Source organism: Ambystoma mexicanum, chromosome 1q (assembly GCF_040938575.1).
Source record: "Ambystoma mexicanum isolate Mex_15411 chromosome 1q, UKY_AmexF1_1, whole genome shotgun sequence".
NCBI classification, from domain to species: domain Eukaryota; kingdom Metazoa; phylum Chordata; class Amphibia; order Caudata; family Ambystomatidae; genus Ambystoma; species Ambystoma mexicanum.
The window spans coordinates 1,269,556,451-1,269,577,660 of record NC_090922.1 but is presented as its reverse complement, the minus strand read 5'-3'; the positions used below and the strand labels follow the sequence as shown (position 1 = coordinate 1,269,577,660).

Sequence of the window (21,210 nt, the reverse complement as noted above, 5' to 3'; positions counted from 1 at the left end):
CGGGAAATCAGACAGCAGAAATGGTAAGCTGAGGTACTACCGGCAGCCTCCCGGCAACCTCGTAATCAGGGCCATAGTCGGATAAATTAAATGTTACAATGGTAAATACATTCTGTCTTAATACCAGTAGAAATACATTTCCATGGATGCACGCATGCTTTTCCACAAAAACCTAGACAGTTTGTGGGTTCAAGAAAGATTGAAAGAGACCTACTTGTTCTAGTTTAGTGGCTGTTCATGTAATTAGTAATTTAACAACAATGTTGAATTTTATATGGCAAAAAGAAACATTACGAACAGTGAGACACACATGAGACTGCTAAAGCGGTCAGATTAAGCCTTTATTCATTGCATGTATTCATTGTTACATTTATAGCAGCTAGTTACAGTAAGTGCGAAGATAATTCTACAACATGCAGGACCACGCAGAAGGGTTCCAACATACTGGTGGTTCTTGAAAGCATAACCTGAGAGAGCCATGCCTCATGGTGCGGGGGTGGCTACATCAGGTATCAGATACATCAGGTACCTGGATCCCGAGACCTTGGTTGAACAATGTAACAAAATCATGGCCACCTCGCTGGACCGCATCGCCCGCCTTAAGCTTAGATCTAGTAAACCGAAAACGCACCTCAACAAATGGTACACACCATTCCTCAAAAATCTAAGGCAGCAAAAAAGAAACAGCAAGGCCATTTGGAAAAAATCCCCTTCAGTCTCCAACAAAATCAAACTTTCTAAACTAGTTGCACTTTACAAAAAAGAAATCTACCTGGCCAAACGAGCTTCCTTTGACTCTCGTATATCCCAAGCTAAATCCAACATGGAAGAACTTTTCTCCATCCTTAAAGAAATAGAAACCCCATAGCACCCCTTGACACGTGCATCAAAGATAAAAACTGGTGTTCAGAAATCCAAAGTGCCCTAGCAAACAGGATTGTGACTCTTCAAAGCAAAATCTCCAGCAAAAGAGCCACCTTGAATGACATCCCCAACTCAAAAATTCCGGATAAGCTCATGCCCACAGACCCCACCCGCTTCCAGTTCTCCAAAGTCAACACACTGGAAATTATCCTGTCCCTGAAACCGTCTAACTGCCAGGGAGACCTGTGCCCTGCACAGCTCACTAAAGATGCTGCCCGTGATCTCTCTCCTTTCATCACGAAATTAATAAATGCCTCCTTCGCTACTGGATCTATCCCTACTAACCTAAAACAATCTTGGGTAGTCCCACTACTGAAAAAACCCACACTGGACCCAGCCATACCTACAAATTACCGTCCCATAAGGACTTTTCCCTTTTTACTAAAAATTCTGGACACTGTTGCCTATGTACAAATACAGAAGCACTTGGAAGAACACAACCTCCTAGGATCGAGACAATCTGGATTCCGTCCCCAACATGTGACCGAAACTGCTCTCATTGACCTGAAAGCACAGATCGATCTTCTCAGAGACAACGGACAAGCAGCCCTACTCTTCCTCCTCGACCTATCTGCAGCTTTTGATCTGGTCGATCACTCTGTCCTGTGCTCACACCTCCACACCTCAGCTCACTTTTCCACTGAAGCCATCACCTGGATCACATCCTTTCTTAATGGTAGGACCATGAGGGTCTTTTCTCCCACAGCGGCAGCTGACCCTATACCCATCACCTGCGGTGTTCCTCAGGGCTCCTGTGTCTCCCCCACACTATACAACATATTTACCAAGCCCTCTTTCGACGATTTGGATCATCTTGGTGTCACCTACACTAACTATGCAAATGACACTCAGATCCTCCTTCCGCTTTCAGGAGATTATGAAAAGGATTTGGCCTTGCTAAATAGGGTGTACATCATCATCCAGGCATGGATGGATACTCATGGACTATGCCTGAATGATGATAAAACAGAGTTTATCATCCTAGGTACTACATTCAGCATAAAGAAACTTGTCCGGCCTATAATTCCTTCATGATTGACGGGAACAACATCAAAGTCGGACAGGAGGTCAAAACATTGGGATTCTACCTAGACTCTACTTTTTCCCTTAAAAGACAAGTGAGCTCTCTTACATCCGCCACGGCTTACACGTGTAAATTAATCCGCACAGCCAGATCTTTCCTGTCGAACTCCAGCTTCCTGACAGTTGCCAGAGCCCGCATATTGTCTCGACTCGACTATTGCAATGCCATGTACTTGGGGTCCACCAAGGCCACCACCAATAAATTGCAAAACCTCCAGAACAATGCTCTCAGAGCAGCTCTGGGCATTTCCAGAAGAGAACACATTACAGAACTCAGCCGACAGAACAACTGGCTCTCCACTAGAGATAAAATTATTTTAAAAACGGTATCACTCACCCACAAGTCCCTTAACAATGCTGCCCCAATCTACCCACAGACAATCCTCCTCAAGACCCATCAGAACTATATACAAAGACTGTTTATCTGTTCCCCACTACAAAAGGGCCACCATAGGGGGCAACAGTTTCCCGGTAAAAGCTGCCAAGCTCTGGAACTCGCTGCCTCCAAACCTTAGAGCAGACCTACCCTATCTGAACTTCCGATCCAAGGTAGTCTCTTGGCTGAATTTGGAGTCCCATTAAGACAATGAAATGCCCAGCGCTACCCGTACACTTTGTAACCACGTGTGCCTTTTTGCTTACTTGTACATTACGCTCCTATGATATGACTGCTGATTTGTATATCACACTATGTACCTTATTTCTGTATCATGTATATTCTCTGTGTATTGTAACCAAGCTTTGAAATTTCTTGTAAATGCTGCGCCCTGATACCCCCGGGTACGCTCGCACATTATAAATAATAAAACAAACAAACAAACAAACATATGATTTGTTGATATGCTTTTCATGCTAAAATGTGCTGTGCATTTACATGGTGATGCATGATTGCTTCAGTTTATAGAGTACTGTGGCTGCAACATCATCCGTCATGGGTGGGAGTGTGGGGTGTTCCTGTTTACTGCTGAAGGCCTTTGACCTTAGCTAGATTGTGGTTGAGATTAGATTATTACACGATGTTGGGTGTCATCAAGTGCAGTTTAAAGCCATAACTGTTTTGAAACGAAAATGATAACCCATGAGAAAAAAGAAATCAACACATCACAATGTTGTGCGGGATGCGTATCATGCCTGTTGGTTGAATGAATAATGTGGGTGAACTTTTCCTTCATGCACTGTGTGTTTTTCGAACAAGGAACATCTGCCTGACCTGCTAGATTTGTGAATGTACACAGCAGAGAGCTTTCACAGAGACGCTTCTTAGGAGTTAGTCAGAACTCTTCCTGCTGCAAACCTCAGCTACAGAATGAGCAGAAAGACAGGTTTCACTTTCTTTTGGTCTTGGAATCTTAGGAGTTCCTGTGCCACCATAATTTGGCGCATAGATCGCATTCAATCTATGCTTTAGCCATTTAGTGTAAGTACGATGATGGTGCTTTTACCCAGATGGTGTCCAACTTGATTTCTTAGTATGGGTGTCCAAAATCAGGATTCTGCCAGATTTAGGCCAAGCCTTGGGTTTTTACAACCTTCAAATCTAGGCCATAGTATCTACTGACCATTTCTCTCATGCCTAGAAATGCCCCATCCCACATCAGTGAGGCCCACAGCACCATTCATTAACATAGTATTCTCATTTCACTCTGTAGCAAAGGGAATGGCGCAGGGATAACTCATTGGTCTTTAGTGTATCACTGTATATTTGTTTTGTTGCAAGATCCTACAGTTCCACAGACCCAATGAATCTGCATGGTCTGCATTTACACATTAGCTTGATGTACCTCCACTCTGGTAACGTATGTCAACGTAACATATGTTTGACTTTGCAAACATGTTAACAGCTTATATTGTGGATAGATGTTTCCTTATGTGTTTGCTGCTTAATAACATCAGTTAGCAAGGATAAACTACCTAAACAATGTGTGCATGTATTTCTTAGGGAAAGGGTCATACATGTGTGTTTAGACAAAATGTACTAGCCATGTGGAAAGAACTCATGTGTCTCATACAAATATATTGTTTGGCAATATGATTATTTTCCATACTAATATTGCAATTCATGTTTACTCTGAAAACACTTGATAATAGAGATCATGAAATAATGCTCCGAGAAGCACGCCCCTAGGTTGCTTCTAAAGTGTCCCTCTCTCAAAGAACAGCTGAATTTGAGATTGGTTATTTAAGCAAGTAAAGACCCGTCAAATGCAAACTCGACATATAGGGCCTGATTGTCAAAGAATTGCATGGGAGCTAATGAGGAGCAGATTTGATTTGCACATGCTACCTCCCACCTGTTTCTCAAAGCCTACATGGGAAGTAGATGTGCCTACATTTGAAGAAGATGTAGAGATGCCTTGAGAATATTTCAGACACGCATGTGCACATGTTATTCAGAAATATGTGCTTAAGGCATTCTGAGAGATGCTGCATGAATCTCCAGAAAGGCTCCAGTTTTAGGCTTTGAGAGTAAGGTATGAGGTAATGCATACAAATTAGAAAAACGTATGATTTGCTCCAGTGAAAATATTTGAGAGTGAGTGCCCATGGTGTAGGGGCACACTTGAAACTATCCATATTTCCCTGTAGGCCAGTACAACTCTGGTGCTTTACTTCCCATGCATGCAAGGGACTCCTGGTGGTGCTCAGCATACTTGGTCATGCTTGTTCATAATACCTTGCTTCTTTATTTTATCCAGGCCATAGAATACCTATGCAAAAATAAAGTCTTGGTATGTAGTGAGGTTTGGACTTCTGTTTTTTTTTTTTTGGTGCACTGCCGTGGCTATGTTAGGATGGATCTATGTTATAAGAATGTCATTTATACTGCAAAACATTCAATTTTTGTATTCGAATTTTCACAAATTTACTCGAAAAACAAAAAATACGGATGGGAGAGCCCCCGCAACCCCCTCAACGCCCCACTTTAAATATTACCCAAACCCAACCCCCCTCGTTTTCTGCCTTGCAGTGTTTGTGCCCCATATGTTAGGCTAAGTTCCCAAGTTGCAGCTGGTCTAGAATAAATCCATGGAAGGGGCAGAATTGAACAGCAGCAAGACAGAGCACAAGACCCAGGTGTTAGGAGGGCAGTGTACTGGTAGCACCCTACTCTAGTATCAGGAGGGTAAATGGCAGTTACCCATAGCTCATGATTCAGTGCTGATTGTTAGGAAAGATTTCATAATCGTAGGTAATTTTCATTCCATGTGGCAACCCCCAAACTTTTTGCTGTTGTTTTACACCCTGATCTAGACTTTTCCAGAGAAGCGCAGCCTTCCGCCGCACTCCTCTGGGCTTTCGCTCCATTCTTACGGGGAAACTGACATGCCCTTAAGACAGTCAGTACCAGGAGACTTTGTTTCCCTTAGTCCTTTCCTCATGTTGCAGCTTTTGAGCAACATGAAACAAGAGTGCACCGTAACTTACATTACCGCGCTCTTGGGTCTCTAGTCATTCCAATGGCCCTGGAAACTCTCACTGGACTTATCATGAAATGTGCAAGTGTGTCACGGACGGGACTGGTGGCAGCTATCGTTTCTTTGTGTTTTGAACTCCTTTTTGCCATGTTAACCGCGCTTCCCGCGTTTGGCCCAAATGGGTGGTGTAGGGTATTTTGTGGAGATTTGGGGCCTGACGGTATTTTATTACCGCCGAGAAATAACTTAGCAATAATCACTCTTTGTATTCAGATTTGGCCATGTGCAACAATAATACAATGGACATGCATTATTTCAGCACCCAGACCTGCATATTTGGTATACGTGGTTGGTGGTATTTTGGTGAGCATAATTCCCTTGTTTTATTTGTGGCCCCAATGTCCAGAATCCCTTATCTTCGCTTAGATTTTTCGTGTGATCACTAGAGAGACCTCAGACCTGCATTCTAGGGAAACCACAATTTCCAGGGATAGTGTTGGTGCGCCACCATGGGCAAACTCACTGACTTATTTACGACAGAGAGCTATATGTGGTAGTCTTGTGGTAATTTCCACTACCTTATATACGGTAGGGAGCTATGTTCAGAGAGTCTCTCTTCCCGTTGGCTCATGTACCTCCAACAAGTTATACTACAGTCATTCACAATTATTCATACTGATTCTGACATACACACATCTGTCTTAAAATGACCATTGCACTGTTTAAAAATCTCCCCACATCATTGGCATTGTAATGGTAAATAGAAAATAAACCACCCGTCTGTTTTCAAATATTTTCTGTATTATAAAATTTACATTTAGGCATGATCTCATTTTTTACAGCAATAAAAGGGAACAATCAAAGCATTTTCAATGACACACTGCAATTATAGTGGCGGAGAACAGAACTTAAATTGCAACATTAGCACTTGATAAAGACACGCACGGGACTTTCATTTTTCTAAACTGACTGCATACTTTCGTGCACACACACAGCTCCCCCAGTTAGGTAATTACCTTATCTGTTCAGATTCTTCTCTCTGTGAATGTGGCTCTCTTGGCGTAACTCCAATAAAAAGGAACGCTTGCCTTCTCAAGCCGGGGTCATTGCCTGGAATTCTCAGCTTTTTCAGATAGGACTGCCTCTGCCAGTGGAAAGGTAATTCTTTCAGCTTTCCCCAGTCTCGACTGCAGCAGGACACCCCCACAGCCAGGTCTTCTCCCCAGTAGTGCAGAAAGATGTCTGCCTGTCTTTTTCCCTGCTACTGCCCACTAAAACTTTCCTCTCAGCCCTCTTTATGACGTGTTCCAATGAAATCCATCATCTCTCATCCTCCTACTTTTCAACAATAGCTTCGCTTATACATTTGCAATTGTTGCAAATCTGACTTCCTCCTTCCTGCCGTTACTGTGCACAACAACACGGATAATCAGGCAGAGAAGAGAAAAATCTGCACACTCATTTAAATGGTTTTCAAAGTATGCCTAATTCTGCAGTAGAGAACACATTTTATTAGTGGGTTATATTAAAATAAGGTTTTATTAGTCAGGTTAATTGTTAATATGTTAGCTGTTAATTTTCAAATGTGTCTCTAGCAATATAGGCATTTCAGGTGAAAAATAGTGTGCATTTTTAAATGAACACGTGTGCTTTTAACTGTAAAATAGCTTTGCATCTTATATATTAAAATCGTTTTTTGACTGAATAGCCTGTCTTTCCTTGTTAATCTGCTAACCCATATAGCAATGCACCGCACCCTTGTGGTGGTGCTGCAAAAAAAAAATGCTACTTGTGCAGTAGTGCTGTAATGCTACTTGTGCAGTAGTGCTGTAATGCTACTTGTGCTGTAACATGCCAAATATCCTTACATATACCCTCCTTTTGTTTTTAGAACTTGGCTATAATCCAAGCCAATTCCTAAAAACAACTTGTTCTATTTTTATTTTTACAATATAGCAATCCAACAAAATGAATATTCATGTGCATCAATGAAAATTTGCAATTAACATTTCATCTGAGTCCATCAGTTCATAAAATGTTCCACATTTGCCTTCTCAGTGGAAGTGGCATTACTTTAAGTTTAAATTTTCCAAGTCAATTAAAAACAATGAAATAAAACAACTAACTAAAACAAATAAGTAATATAACAAGTTAAAATAAATAATTAAAATAATAAATACGTGGAACTTCATATGCCGGAACTTTTGCTTTGTCTCTTTTGGTATGTCCCGACCAGCGATGTTATTCGGTTCATTCGAGTACTCTTTCATCTTGGCAATCTTGAATCCACAGTATTCATCTCTTTTGGTATTCCGGTTATTTTGTCTTCACCTCCACCTGGAGGCAGGCATCTTTTGGTCTTCATCCAGGGGACTCCAGGACTCCATCGTCTCCCGTGGCCTCTGATCCCGGAACCTCCGATCAAATAATGTTAATTGTCTAAATCAAAATAGAAAATAAACAGATTAAGTACATAGCACAATACTAATTTCCACCTTTTTGCCAAAAATAAAACATGCTTGGTAAAAATACTTCTTTTTTTTTTTTTCTTTTTTCTGAAATTAAACACAAGTTAAAAGAAAACAAACACATATAAAACAGCATTCAATATTTAATACACTTTCTCTCTGTACACCAACCACGAGCTTCCGTTATATGTGCATTTATTTATTTATTTATTTATATTATATATTTATTTATTTATTTATTTATATTATATATTTTCACATATATTACAGTGTTTATGTGCCATCATAACAATCAACTTTTTTTTTTTAACTTCTTTGTCACTGCCTCCTGATTACACCCATTTATTTTCTCAATGGACTCTATCCGTTTCCACATGCTCAAGCTGCCTGATCTCATGTCTGGGATGGCATGGTTTGATTTGATTTACATGGACAAACTGCTCTATTGCTGTTTCACCTTCATTTTTCAAAATTTTATACACTACAGGAGAGACTTTATCTATAATTTGAAATGGCCCCTGCCAGGCTGCCAGAAATTTAGAATTTTTCTGTTTACTTTTTCCAAAATGAAACTTGTACACCTGATCCCCTACATTGTATTCCTTTACTGATGTCTTTTTGTCATAATATGACTTAGCACTGTCAGCAGCTCTTTCCAGATTTCTCTGCACAAAAGCAAATGCATGTTGCAAATGCCTCCTCAGTTCATCAATATATTCATGAACTGTGGATGCACTCACTAGAGTTTGCTCATGTGTTCTGTATAGTAGGTGTTGTGGTAACACCATTTTCCTACCTGTTAAGACCTCATGGGGGCTAACACCTGATGCTTTGGCAGGAGTCGACCTGATTGCCATCAAAACCAATGGTAAACGCAAATCCCAGCTGGAACCTGCTTCTGCCACAAATTTCTTTAAAATGTCCACAACAGACCTATTGCTTCTTTCAACTGTACCTGAAGACGCCGCCCGATATGCGATATGTAGTTTCCTTTTCACACCTAGTATTTGCCATACCTTGCTCATTAGAGTACTTGTGAAATGACTTCCTCTGTCTGACTCAATTCTTTGTGGCAACCCAAACCTTGAGAACACATGGTTCACCAGCAATGTGGCTGCTGTTTGCGCACTACAATCTGGTGCGGGAATGCACTCAATCCATTTTGACATCAAACATACCACACTCAGAATATAGCGGTGTCCCCTGCTCGACCTTTTTAAAGGACCTACATAGTCTATTTGCAAATCTGACCATGGGAGAGTTAGGCCTCTTTTCATCAATGGTGCTCTATGCATTGGTGAAGCAGGTTTAAATTGGGCGCATACTAGACATCCTCTAGTATATAATTCCACATCTTGGGACATATGTGGCCAGTAAGCATAATCTTTTAGTATTTCTAATGTCTTTTGTGAACCTCTATGGCCTGCAGTTATGGCATCATGTGCATGGTGTAGCATTAGTCCTCTGAATGAAAGGGGTACTACCCACTGTATTTGCCCTGTTATGGACTCTCTAATCATGAGTCCATCCTGTAATCTAATTCGTTTTTTGTTCTTTAATAGCACCCTCAACTCTTCTTTTCCCATACAATCATTTTCTGTTAAAGGATTTTGTTCAGGATCCATCAAATGATTATAATAGATTCCCAAAATTTGATCATTCTTTTGTGCCTCAATCAAATCTTGGTCTGGCGTGTCATGACTCCACTGCACCACCGGTTGATCTACCTCCTTTGGTGCTTTAGACCGTGTGACTGCATCAATTTGTATTTCACCCATTAAATAATCAATAGGTAGCAATTCTCCCATCACAGCCCCAATCTTAGCCAGATGGTCTGCCTTATCATTTCCCTCCTTATCCTCTCCTGGTGTTTTTAAATGCCCACGAATTTTTCTCCAGTATATTGTTAAATTATTTTCTGACACCAATTTGTCTATGGCTTGTATCATTTTTCCATGTTTAAGTGACTTTTTGTTGTATGTAACCATGCCTCTTGCTTTCCAACCAGGCAAATACTCCACAAAGCTATTCCGTGCATAGTCAGAATCAGTCACCAGGACAATTTCACTGAACTTTTTATCAACTGCAGTAGCAATTGCTTTATAGATGGCTGCCAATTCCGCCACCTGACTGCTCCTATCTCCAATCCTCATCCCTATACTAGGAACGCCTTCACATTTCAACCAGACATTTCCTATTCCTGCCACTAATTGTTTATTACTGTCATTTTCAATGTGAAAAGCACAACCATCCACGTATACAGTTGGCAAATCCTTGCATGTTTTTTCATCAAAAGCTTTGTGTGGTGATTGTTCAAATTCCTGTAAACTAGCTTCCACATCCATTTCATTTGTTATTTGTTCAGCTGCACAGTCATGTAAGTCAGCTAACCCTTGAGCAATTGGGCTCTTTTTATTTTGTCCATATCTTACTTCTACGGGAAAACCTTGTAATGCCAGCGTCCATGAAGTGATTCTGGATTGCGCTAGATTGCCTGATCTAATTCTTTTACTTTCTAAAAATTGCAAAGGTTGATGATTTGTTTCAATAATCACCTTTTCTCCCTGAACAATGGGGCGAAAATGTTGTAGCGCCCACACAGTGGTTAATAGGGCCTTCTCACATTCATTAAATTTCATTTCAACTTGGGAAAATGCCTTACTTGCATATGCAATGGTTTTGTGATTCAAATCGTGTTTTTGTGATAACACTGCTGACATACAATGTTCAGAAAAGCCTATTTCTATAAAGAAATCCCTATCCTTTATGGGGTATGCTAAACATGGTGCCTTTACAAGACATTCCTTCAATCTAGCCACTGCATCAGATTGCTCTCTTTCCCATCTCCAGGGAGTATTTAGTTTAAGCAGTTTAGTCAATGGTTGAGTGATTTCTGCATAATTCTCAATGAACTTTCTGTTATAGCCTGTCATCCCTAATAAACTTTTTACTCCTTTCACATTTTTAGGATCTTTTAATCTTTGTATGGCCTCTATTTTCTTCCTTTGTGGATTTAGCCCATGTTCAGTCACTTCATGCCCTAGAAAGTTCACTTTTTTCTTGCACCATTGTGCTTTTTGCAAAGATACTTTGGCGCCTGCTTTCTGCAATTGGCCAAGCACATGTCTTATTTCATCAAAATGGCTTTTAAGGTTTTCATTTTTTATCAAGACATCATCCACATAAACTATTGTCCCTCTTTCCGCTGCATCCGGCATGGCCTTTCTCAAAAATATGCCAAATTCACTCCCACTATTGATGTACCCGAACGGAGCTCTAAGCCAGGCATATTGAGTCCTGTCAAATGTAAAGGAAAATAGGTGTTGTATCTCCTCTGCCAATGGCACACACCAATATCCAGATGTGAGATCTAACGTGGTAAATACATTTGAACCATGTATCTGAGCTAGGCCCTGATCAATGAATGGTAGTGGCCATCTAGATACTGGTACTCTTTTATTTAACTCTCTTAAGTCTGCACACAGCCGCCATTGACCATTTGGCTTTAACACACCTAAAATAGGCGTATTGGATGTGCTATGAATGGGCCTAATTATTCCCCGTGATTCCAAATTTTTAATAATCTCTGCCAATGATTCTAAACATGCCAGCGGTAGTCTATACTGGCGTACAAACACTGGATTTCTGCTACAACCTTCTGGTAGTGTGGCCACATGTAAATCAGTTAAACCACAATCATAAGCATCTTTTGCAAATACATCCTTGAACTCCATAAATATTTCCCTCAGAGTGCGTCGATCCTCATCGCTGTTACATGCATCCGCTAAGGAGATCTGCTCTTCTACCATTCTGGAAAATTCTGGAAACTCTTCTGGTAAAGGAATCTCAGCGCTTTCCTCTAACTGTGTGGCTGTGTCTTTTTGTAGAGCTGCCACTTTCAAATATTTTGGCATATCAGCTTCCACTTCAATGGGCTGATTTCCTGTTTCATTTTCATTTAAATTAAATATTATGCAATCCTCTTGATGGCAGCACACTGTCTCATTTGAATCATAAGGATACACAGAATGAATTTTAAACATTCCTTTGGGCTGAGAGTCCAGGTGTTCTGGCAACTCGCCCTTGGCATCTACATATTTTTCAGGAATATTCCCAATCACCATGTTATTTAAATCTGCCGTATAATGTGATTTTTGTATGGCCATTCCTAATGGGGAGTTTTCCTCTAAATGAATATCCTGACAACCTTTATTATTCACCATGATTTTTACAGATCCCTCACCAATGTCTACCAATGGAATGTATTCATAATCCAGGCCTTGCTGTTTTATGGATTCATTCAGGCATACAAATGCATCAGAGCCTTTCATCTGCTGTCCATTTTTGCATTTCAGTGTTATTGCAAACTGTTTTGTAAATGCAGGAATAATAGTATTTTTCCTCATCTGTAATTCGACTGCATAAGGAACTAGTTGTGCACAATGATAAGCCCTTCTTTTGTCTTCAAATTCAGGCGCCGGCCCACCTAGGCGCGACCATATTTTTTGATTAAGGAAATCTAACACCATACACATTCTGTGCATGATGTCATTGCCCATGTAAAATTCATTTTGTGCTCCACTCACTATCCATACATTATGGTAAATTGCTTTCTGCCCAATGCTAATTTTAAGCATGCATCTGCCTGTAATTCGGTTTTCAAAGTTTGGACTGTCCAACCCAGAAACATATTGGTTTTTAATCCTAAATTTCGGGATTTCTTCCCTCTCCATAATTTTTTGCAACAATTTCTCATTAATGAAACTCCTTTCATGTTCAAGCGCTAAAGTGGCTTTTATTGTTTTAAGATAATCATTTATACCAGCGTGAACCCATGGTTGCTCATCTTCCATGTGTATCTCTGCCAGAGTGGTAATGTGTTTTTCTGAATCTGTTTTAGGAACAATATTCTGTTTGCATGTATTCTCTTTTAAATAGAAACGTAATGTGTGTTCGTCTATGGCAGTCTGCCAATCTTTCCTTGGGTCCAAGTATATTTGTACAGGTAGTTTTTCATTGTCGCTCTGATCTTTGTCTTGACACCTTAATATAACAGTGACACTAGGTATGCAGCTATTCTGTAGATATACCTCCACAGCATCCTTTGTTTTGGCAACGGTGTGACATTCTTTTATATTGCTGTTTTGTGATTTTAGTTTCTTAGGCCTCAATGGTTTTTTGGTTAAGGACCACAGCACTCCATTCACCCCATCTATGAGAGGAGACAATCTTTTCAGGCAATCTGTCCCCATCAGAAATGGAATTTCACAAATAGATGTGATCAATACCTCTTGTTTCATTCTGTGCTTTCCTATTTTTATGTCAACCTCAGTTACACCTATGATGGGCACCTCCTCCCCATTAAAGTTATGCACTGGGCCTTGATTTGCCTTCACTGTGATCTGACTCTGTGGAGGCCTCCCTTCATTGATACTCTTTACCAGCTCCTTGGACATAATTGTGGCCTGTGCGCCAGTGTCAATCATAGCAAAGGTGTGGCATTTTTCTTCTACAGTGATGGGTGCATAATATCTGTCCTCAACTTCCTCTAATACACATAAGAAATGTGAATTCTTACTGATTTCAGGGCTCACCTTTCTCAGGCCTTTTTCACTTTTGGCTAAGCACATTGGTAAATGAAAAGACATTTTTCCCTCCTTTTTACCCATTTCTGTGCGAGATATTTTATTCATTTCTCCATGTTCAGAGGTTTTTTGGAGTGTGGCCACCGTTCGCCCATCCATCTGGGTAACATCAGAGACCACATTACAACCTTCCAACTGAACATGTGTCACAACATCATTCAGCAATTTGTCATTTTTTAATTCTGTGCATTTGTGATCATTTAGTGTAATACCAGCCCTTTCAGCCTCTTCAAAAATATGTGGCTCAAAGAATTTTTCAGGTGATTGACTTGTACCCTCCTTGTGAGTATTTCCTTTTTCTGTCTGTGTTTGGTAATTGTTTTGCTTGCCCAGGGAAGGAGCTATGGCATCCCCATTTACTCCTTGTTCACTGGTATTCCCCATGCATGAGTCATTTTTCTTAAATCTGTCCCTTTGTTCTTTTGGAATTCCTAATGTTTCTTTTTCATTTGTGCAAATCTTTACTGTTTTATTTAGCTCTAAGTTAAACCGTACCTCTTTTTTAGAAGTATTTGCACTTTCTGTCACAATTTCATTTACTGGTACTTTCATTTTTAATCCATTAGTCATCTCAGAGTCGTTATGCAAAGTTATATCAGAGCAATCTGTCATTTTGGCACTGCAGTTATCATGAGTACTTAGTCACTTTTCGGAAGCCCCCCGGTCATTGCTATGGCCATCAGCCCCCTCTTTGGAAGGTTGTTTTTGCGCTGTATAGAGCTTTCCTATTTGCTCAGCTAACATTTTCACTTGGGCCTCAAGGCATTGGAACCTTTCCACCTCTCTAGGATCCTCTTTCTGTGGCCTAGGTCGATATTGGTTGTTTTCCCCCTGATTGGATCTATTCTGATACCTCTCAGGTGATTGATACCGGTTGGGATGGTTTCTGAATTCTTGATTCATTTGTGGAGGGGAGCGGTTTGCACCCATCCTATTATTATAGTCCCCTGGTGGGGAATCATTGTACTGGCGTGGACTGTAGTTCACGTTTTGCCTCATGTCCTGTCTCTCAGATTGTGGGTACTGGCCCCTATATTGATTTCCATTATCAGTAAATCGATCCACATATCGGGGCCTATCCTGATTACCATATATCATGGTGCTGGGATCAAATCTGCTCTGTGTCCCCAATGACTGGTAGGGACCATCATTTCTTTGATCTTGATTTTGTCTCTGGTTATTGTTCATACCTGCCATATCAGACCGGTATCTTACCCGGGGTCTATCTCCTAAATATCTAGGGCTGATGTAGCTCTCTCTATTACTAGGATCATGTGATTGGAACATTGGTACAGGCAATGGCGATCTTTGTTGATTACCCCTTTGTTCAGGTGTCACATTATTTTTACCTTGGCTTTGAGCAGACTCAAGGGACATTTTGGCTGACCTGATTTCCATTACTGTGGCTGAGGGTTCTTTAGATTTAGGCCTAGTATCTTTCATTTTATCACTTTCTCTACCCTGACAATAGAGTACCTCATATAGCTTGGTGCTTTGATGTACAATCCATTCAAGGGACTTGTCACGGTCAAATTCACGGACCAATTGGGATATGATGTCTTTCTGTAGCCCATAGAAGTATGCGGTTTTAAACTCATTGGAATTTGAGTCAAAAGATACATCAAAGCGAGAGAATGCTCTTTTTAAGTCTTGTAAAAATTGGCGAGGTGATGTATTAGGTCCAGCAGTAATAGTGTACGCAACTTTCTTTGCCTCTTGCAATGACTGAAAAGGAGAAAAATGACGCCTAATTTCTTTTTCAAACTCCAGCCATGTCATATTCTGCTGTTCATTTAATCCCCTTATGATGCTGGCCGTCGGGGCATCTAAAGTTAAATGAAAATATTGTCTGTACTGTTCCTTAGGTATCTGGAGCGCTTTAAAAATGTCATGCACCGCTTCTAAGTGATCCTCAATGCAGCATTCACCTCCCTTTTTAAATGGTTTGATCAGGGCTTTAATGGATTTCATTATTTTTATGGGGCTACTTGTTGCAATGCATGGAATTGCACTATTTTGTGATTCAATCCTGTTTTCAGGTGTATGAGATTGGTGGCTGCCCCCAATGGGAGTATCAAATCCCCCAAGGGCGCTGCAACCAAGTTCAGTCACCGGCCCAGTCACTGGGGCACTAGCTCTTTGGGCAGAGCTAGAATTCACCTCCACTCCATTGAATGTGGTACCCTGCCGCCTCTCCTGTGACCTGGGAATGCACATTTGCTGTTCTAAGTCCTTACACTTTTTAAGGAGTCTGTTGGCTTCATCATGCAAATAATTATTTTCATCACTCATTTTATTAATTGCCTCCTGCATGTCACACATTTGAATTTGGCATTCATTGAACTCTTTATTTCTTTTGTCTCTTTCTTGAATCATTTTAATCATTTCTTGTTCTACACTCTGGAGATCACCTTCTTTTTCACAATGTTCTTTTTGTAAAATCTGCATTTCTGAAACAACCTCATCTTTATCCTGCCTAATGTGATCCACTAAGGCTTTTAAGTGTGTCAATTCTTGCTCACTATCTTCAAATTGTTTCTTGCTTTTGGATAACTGAGTATCAAAGTCTCTGCATTTTAATTGCATGTCTTTTTGGCATACATCCAATTCTGCTCTCAACATTTCCTGATTTTTACTTGCCCCATCTATTTCAGTCTTTAACCTGTTAATTAGCTGAGTATCATTCTCTTGCATTCGCAGTGACTTGTTTAAAATAAACCATATTTTGCCGCATAGACGTATTAAACAGTCTTTCTCTGCACTTTTATCGGCTGCATTCAATAATCTCGTAAGGCAGACCTGAATTATGCTGCCTTCTGCAAAAATATTGTCTAGTTTTTCTTTCTGCACCTCACCCTGAATGCGGTTACTCCATTCTAAGGTACTGTTCGAAGACCAATTCCCATGTGCAAATAACTTTGCCTCTAAATATTGCACTAGATCTGAGAATGTGGTTTCCCTTTGTGACATTCTGAAATTCGTTTTTAGTGGCACACTGCTATTATAAAATGGGTTCCCTTTAATGTGCAAATGGCAGTGTGAGACACGCTTGCCACGCCCAGTAGGTACTCTATGATCACTTTCCCGGCCTGCAACGCACCATAAATATGTAGGGTATTTTGTGGAGATTTGGGGCCTGACGGTATTTTATTACCGCCGAGAAATAACTTAGCAATAATCACTCTTTGTATTCAGATTTGGCCATGTGCAACAATAATACAATGGACATGCATTATTTCAGCACCCAGACCTGCATATTTGGTATACGTGGTTGGTGGTATTTTGGTGAGCATAATTCCCTTGTTTTATTTGTGGCCCCAATGTCCAGAATCCCTTATCTTCGCTTAGATTTTTCGTGTGATCACTAGAGAGACCTCAGACCTGCATTCTAGGGAAACCACAATTTCCAGGGATAGTGTTGGTGCGCCACCATGGGCAAACTCACTGACTTATTTACGACAGAGAGCTATATGTGGTAGTCTTGTGGTAATTTCCACTACCTTATATACGGTAGGGAGCTATGTTCAGAGAGTCTCTCTTCCCGTTGGCTCATGTACCTCCAACAAGTTATACTACAGTCATTCACAATTATTCATACTGATTCTGACATACACACATCTGTCTTAAAATGACCATTGCACTGTTTAAAAATCTCCCCACATCATTGGCATTGTAATGGTAAATAGAAAATAAACCACCCGTCTGTTTTCAAATATTTTCTGTATTATAAAATTTACATTTAGGCATGATCTCATTTTTTACAGCAATAAAAGGGAACAATCAAAGCATTTTCAATGACACACTGCAATTATAGTGGCGGAGAACAGAACTTAAATTGCAACATTAGCACTTGATAAAGACACGCACGGGACTTTCATTTTTCTAAACTGACTGCATACTTTCGTGCACACACACAGCTCCCCCAGTTAGGTAATTACCTTATCTGTTCAGATTCTTCTCTCTGTGAATGTGGCTCTCTTGGCGTAACTCCAATAAAAAGGAACGCTTGCCTTCTCAAGCCGGGGTCATTGCCTGGAATTCTCAGCTTTTTCAGATAGGACTGCCTCTGCCAGTGGAAAGGTAATTCTTTCAGCTTTCCCCAGTCTCGACTGCAGCAGGACACCCCCACAGCCAGGTCTTCTCCCCAGTAGTGCAGAAAGATGTCTGCCTGTCTTTTTCCCTGCTACTGCCCACTAAAACTTTCCTCTCAGCCCTCTTTATGACGTGTTCCAATGAAATCCATCATCTCTCATCCTCCTACTTTTCAACAATAGCTTCGCTTATACATTTGCAATTGTTGCAAATCTGACTTCCTCCTTCCTGCCGTTACTGTGCACAACAACACGGATAATCAGGCAGAGAAGAGAAAAATCTGCACACTCATTTAAATGGTTTTCAAAGTATGCCTAATTCTGCAGTAGAGAACACATTTTATTAGTGGGTTATATTAAAATAAGGTTTTATTAGTCAGGTTAATTGTTAATATGTTAGCTGTTAATTTTCAAATGTGTCTCTAGCAATATAGGCATTTCAGGTGAAAAATAGTGTGCATTTTTAAATGAACACGTGTGCTTTTAACTGTAAAATAGCTTTGCATCTTATATATTAAAATCGTTTTTTGACTGAATAGCCTGTCTTTCCTTGTTAATCTGCTAACCCATATAGCAATGCACCGCACCCTTGTGGTGGTGCTGCAAAAAAAAAATGCTACTTGTGCAGTAGTGCTGTAATGCTACTTGTGCAGTAGTGCTGTAATGCTACTTGTGCTGTAACATGCCAAATATCCTTACAGTGGCCTGGCCTCCAAAATGGCCATGCCAAGAGGTTCTTTGTCCTGTCCGCTGACCGTCTTGCCCTTTCACCTTCCCCCAGGTCGAGCCGACCCAGGGCAGTCCTTATTTGGTCATGCACTTTCCCGCGAAACACAACGCTTTCGCGGGCTTCTGCATGCCTTGTGTGTGCCTCCAGGATGTGGGCTGGGATGTCTGTTCCCAATACACATCCTGGGTGCCAGAGTGTCTAGAGTGTCCTGAATGCCTGGGACCACCGTGGTCTGTGATAGGTCCACGTATGGTGTGAGTGTTTGTGAGCGGATCTCCCATTGGGCCCTCTCCATTTTGGCACGAAGGGAACTCTGGAAAGAGGAGGCTGAAAACCCCACTACCATGTTGATCTTCTGAGTTCTCACGAACAAAGGGTAAGGAGCCAAGTATCCTGCAACTAAGAAGCTGAGTCGAGGAATCGCTGGTGACCCGCTAAAGGTTTGGCACCCTGCACTGCTGTCGTCCTGCGAGACCACACGGCCTCTGACGGAACGAGAAGGTCTGCAAAGGCGCTTCGACCCTTTAGAATAGTGGGAACAACTATTCTCGGCATCTTCACCAAATCCTGTACGTAAGCCTTTGGAAGCGTTCCTGGGCCATCCAGTGGACTGACCAGCCTACACAGGAATCTTGCTCTGTCACCGACGTCTGGCTACTGTTAAATTCCGAGTCCTCGGCACTCTCACACGATTTGTACACTTGGCGTTCCCAGGTCTGAAGTGAGACGTGTCCTTTGGGACCAGAATACATGCGGTTGCCGAGTTGCCCTGCTGTGGTAACAAACCTGTGCATGTTCGCTGCATTTGGGACACCCTCGACCCTGACTCCTGCTGTCGCAAGAATCTACACGGCGTCGAGACATCCTGCTGATCGCACCTGAACCTGCCAGTACCAAAACGGAACCGGAGAAGCATTGGTCTGCCTGCATCGGGGACCGGTGAGTAGTCAATACCTTAACCGGTCGCCCTCCCGCAGGAGCCTGTGGCTTTCCATCGCTCTCGTAAACAGCAACCCTTTTCCGCACTCGCGCCCTGCTTCTGCCCAAAAGTGGAGGCCGCGCTTGAGTAGCGGGGACCTGTTCATCATCGTTTTGTTCACCTCTTTGAACTGCCTGATTTCCCTGAAGAGACTCCCCTTTGCCCGTTGGCACCCGCGTGTGCAGGTACTTTTGAGCACAAGGCTCCACTCTTCGTAGGGCTCGGACTTCCTTCTAGTTAGGTTGCCTCGGATGTCGAACTGGGTTTAACGATTACTTGCACTGCCTGTTTTCCTCCCCATCTAGGTGGTCTGCATATTTCTTGCTTCTAATTCCTTAGACCCCCTTGGTCTTGTATATATATATATAGGGTAATTCATAAAAATTCGCACAAAAGTGGTGCACACGGCTGGCGCACAGTGTCCCCGTGTGATACACTGTGCCAGCCGCGTGCGACAAAATCCTTTTCATCGCACAGCGTATTCATGGATTTTAGCCTCCAAAACCAGCCGTGGCGCAGAAATATCACACGCAAAAGCAGCAGGGTACGTGGTTTTCAGGGGTGTGGGGGAAGTATCACACGCGATTCCATCAGGGTACGTGTATTCCAGGGGTGCGCGGGAAGTATAACACGCAAAAGCAGCAGGGTATGTGTATTCCAGGGGTGCGCGGGAAGTATCACATGCAAAAGCAGCAGGGTACGTATATTTCAGGGGTGCGCAGGAAGTATCACACGCGATTCCATCAGGGTACGTGTATTCCAGGGGTGCGCAGGGAGCACTACGCGTGAATTGCCTGTGTGGATCCTCCCAGGTGTTACCTCTACACCCTCCACGGCCCCTGCAGGCTGCCCACACCACAGGGGACTACCCTGCACATGTCCGGCAGGCAGCCCATCCACCATGCCCATGCCCCCCAGCCAACCCACATGTCACCTTGCACTACTGCCCACCAACGCATGTCCCCCTGCACCCCCACCCCCCAGCAGTCAGGGGCACCCTCCACCAGGCCCCCACTCATGTCCAACTCATGTCTCCCAGCACCCCTACCCCCCAGCAGTGCAGGGCACCCTCCACCAGGCCCCCACTCATGTCCCCCTGCACCCCCACCCCCCAGCATCCAGGAGCACACTCCACCAGGCCCCCACTCATGTCCCCCTGCACTCCCACCCCCCAGCAGTGCAGGGCACCCTCCACAAGGCCCCCACTCATGTCCCCCTGCACTCCCACCCCCCGGCAGTGCAGGGCACCCTCCACCAGGCCCCCACTCATGTCCCCCTGCACCCAAACCCCCCAGCAGTCAGGGGCACCCTCCACCAGGCCTCCACTCATGTCCAACTCATGTCTCCCAGCACCCCCACCCCCCAGCAGTGCAGGGCACCCTCCACCAGGCCCCCACTCATGTCCCCCTGCACCCCACCCCCCAGCAGCCAGGGGCTCCCTCCACCAGGCCCCCACTCATGTCCCCCTGCACCCCCACCCACCAGCATTCAGGAGCACCCTCCACCAGACCCCCACTCATGTCCCCCTGCACTCCCACCCCCCAGCAGTGCAGGGCACCCTCAACCAGGCCCCCACTCATGTACCCCTGCACCCCCACCCCCCAGCATCCAGGGGCACCCTCCTCCGGGCCCCCACTCATGTCCCCCTGCACTCCCACCCCCCAGCAGTGCAGGGCACCCTCCACCAGGCCCCCACTCATGTCTCCCTGCACCCCCACCCCCCAGCACTATAGGACACCCTCCACCAGGCCCCCACTCATGTCCAACTCATGGCTCCCAGCACCCCCACCCCCAGCAGTGCAGGGCACCCTCCACCAGGCCCCCACTCATGTCCAACTCATGTCCCCCTGCCCCCACACCCACCAGCATCCAGG

The 21,210-nt window shown here is 43.0% G+C and overlaps 1 long non-coding RNA gene across 1 annotated transcript; it reads right to left on the bottom strand.

The window, feature by feature from the left end:
* Window positions 1-6,206: 6,206 nt before the first annotated feature.
* LOC138545758 (uncharacterized) lies at window positions 6,207-18,291 on the bottom strand. The gene is made up of 2 exons (XR_011290854.1): window positions 17,475-18,291; window positions 6,207-7,862 (listed from the first exon to the last, which is right to left on the bottom strand). It is a non-coding gene; the product is annotated as an uncharacterized lncRNA (long non-coding RNA).
* Between the last annotated feature and the right edge of the window lie 2,919 nt (window positions 18,292-21,210).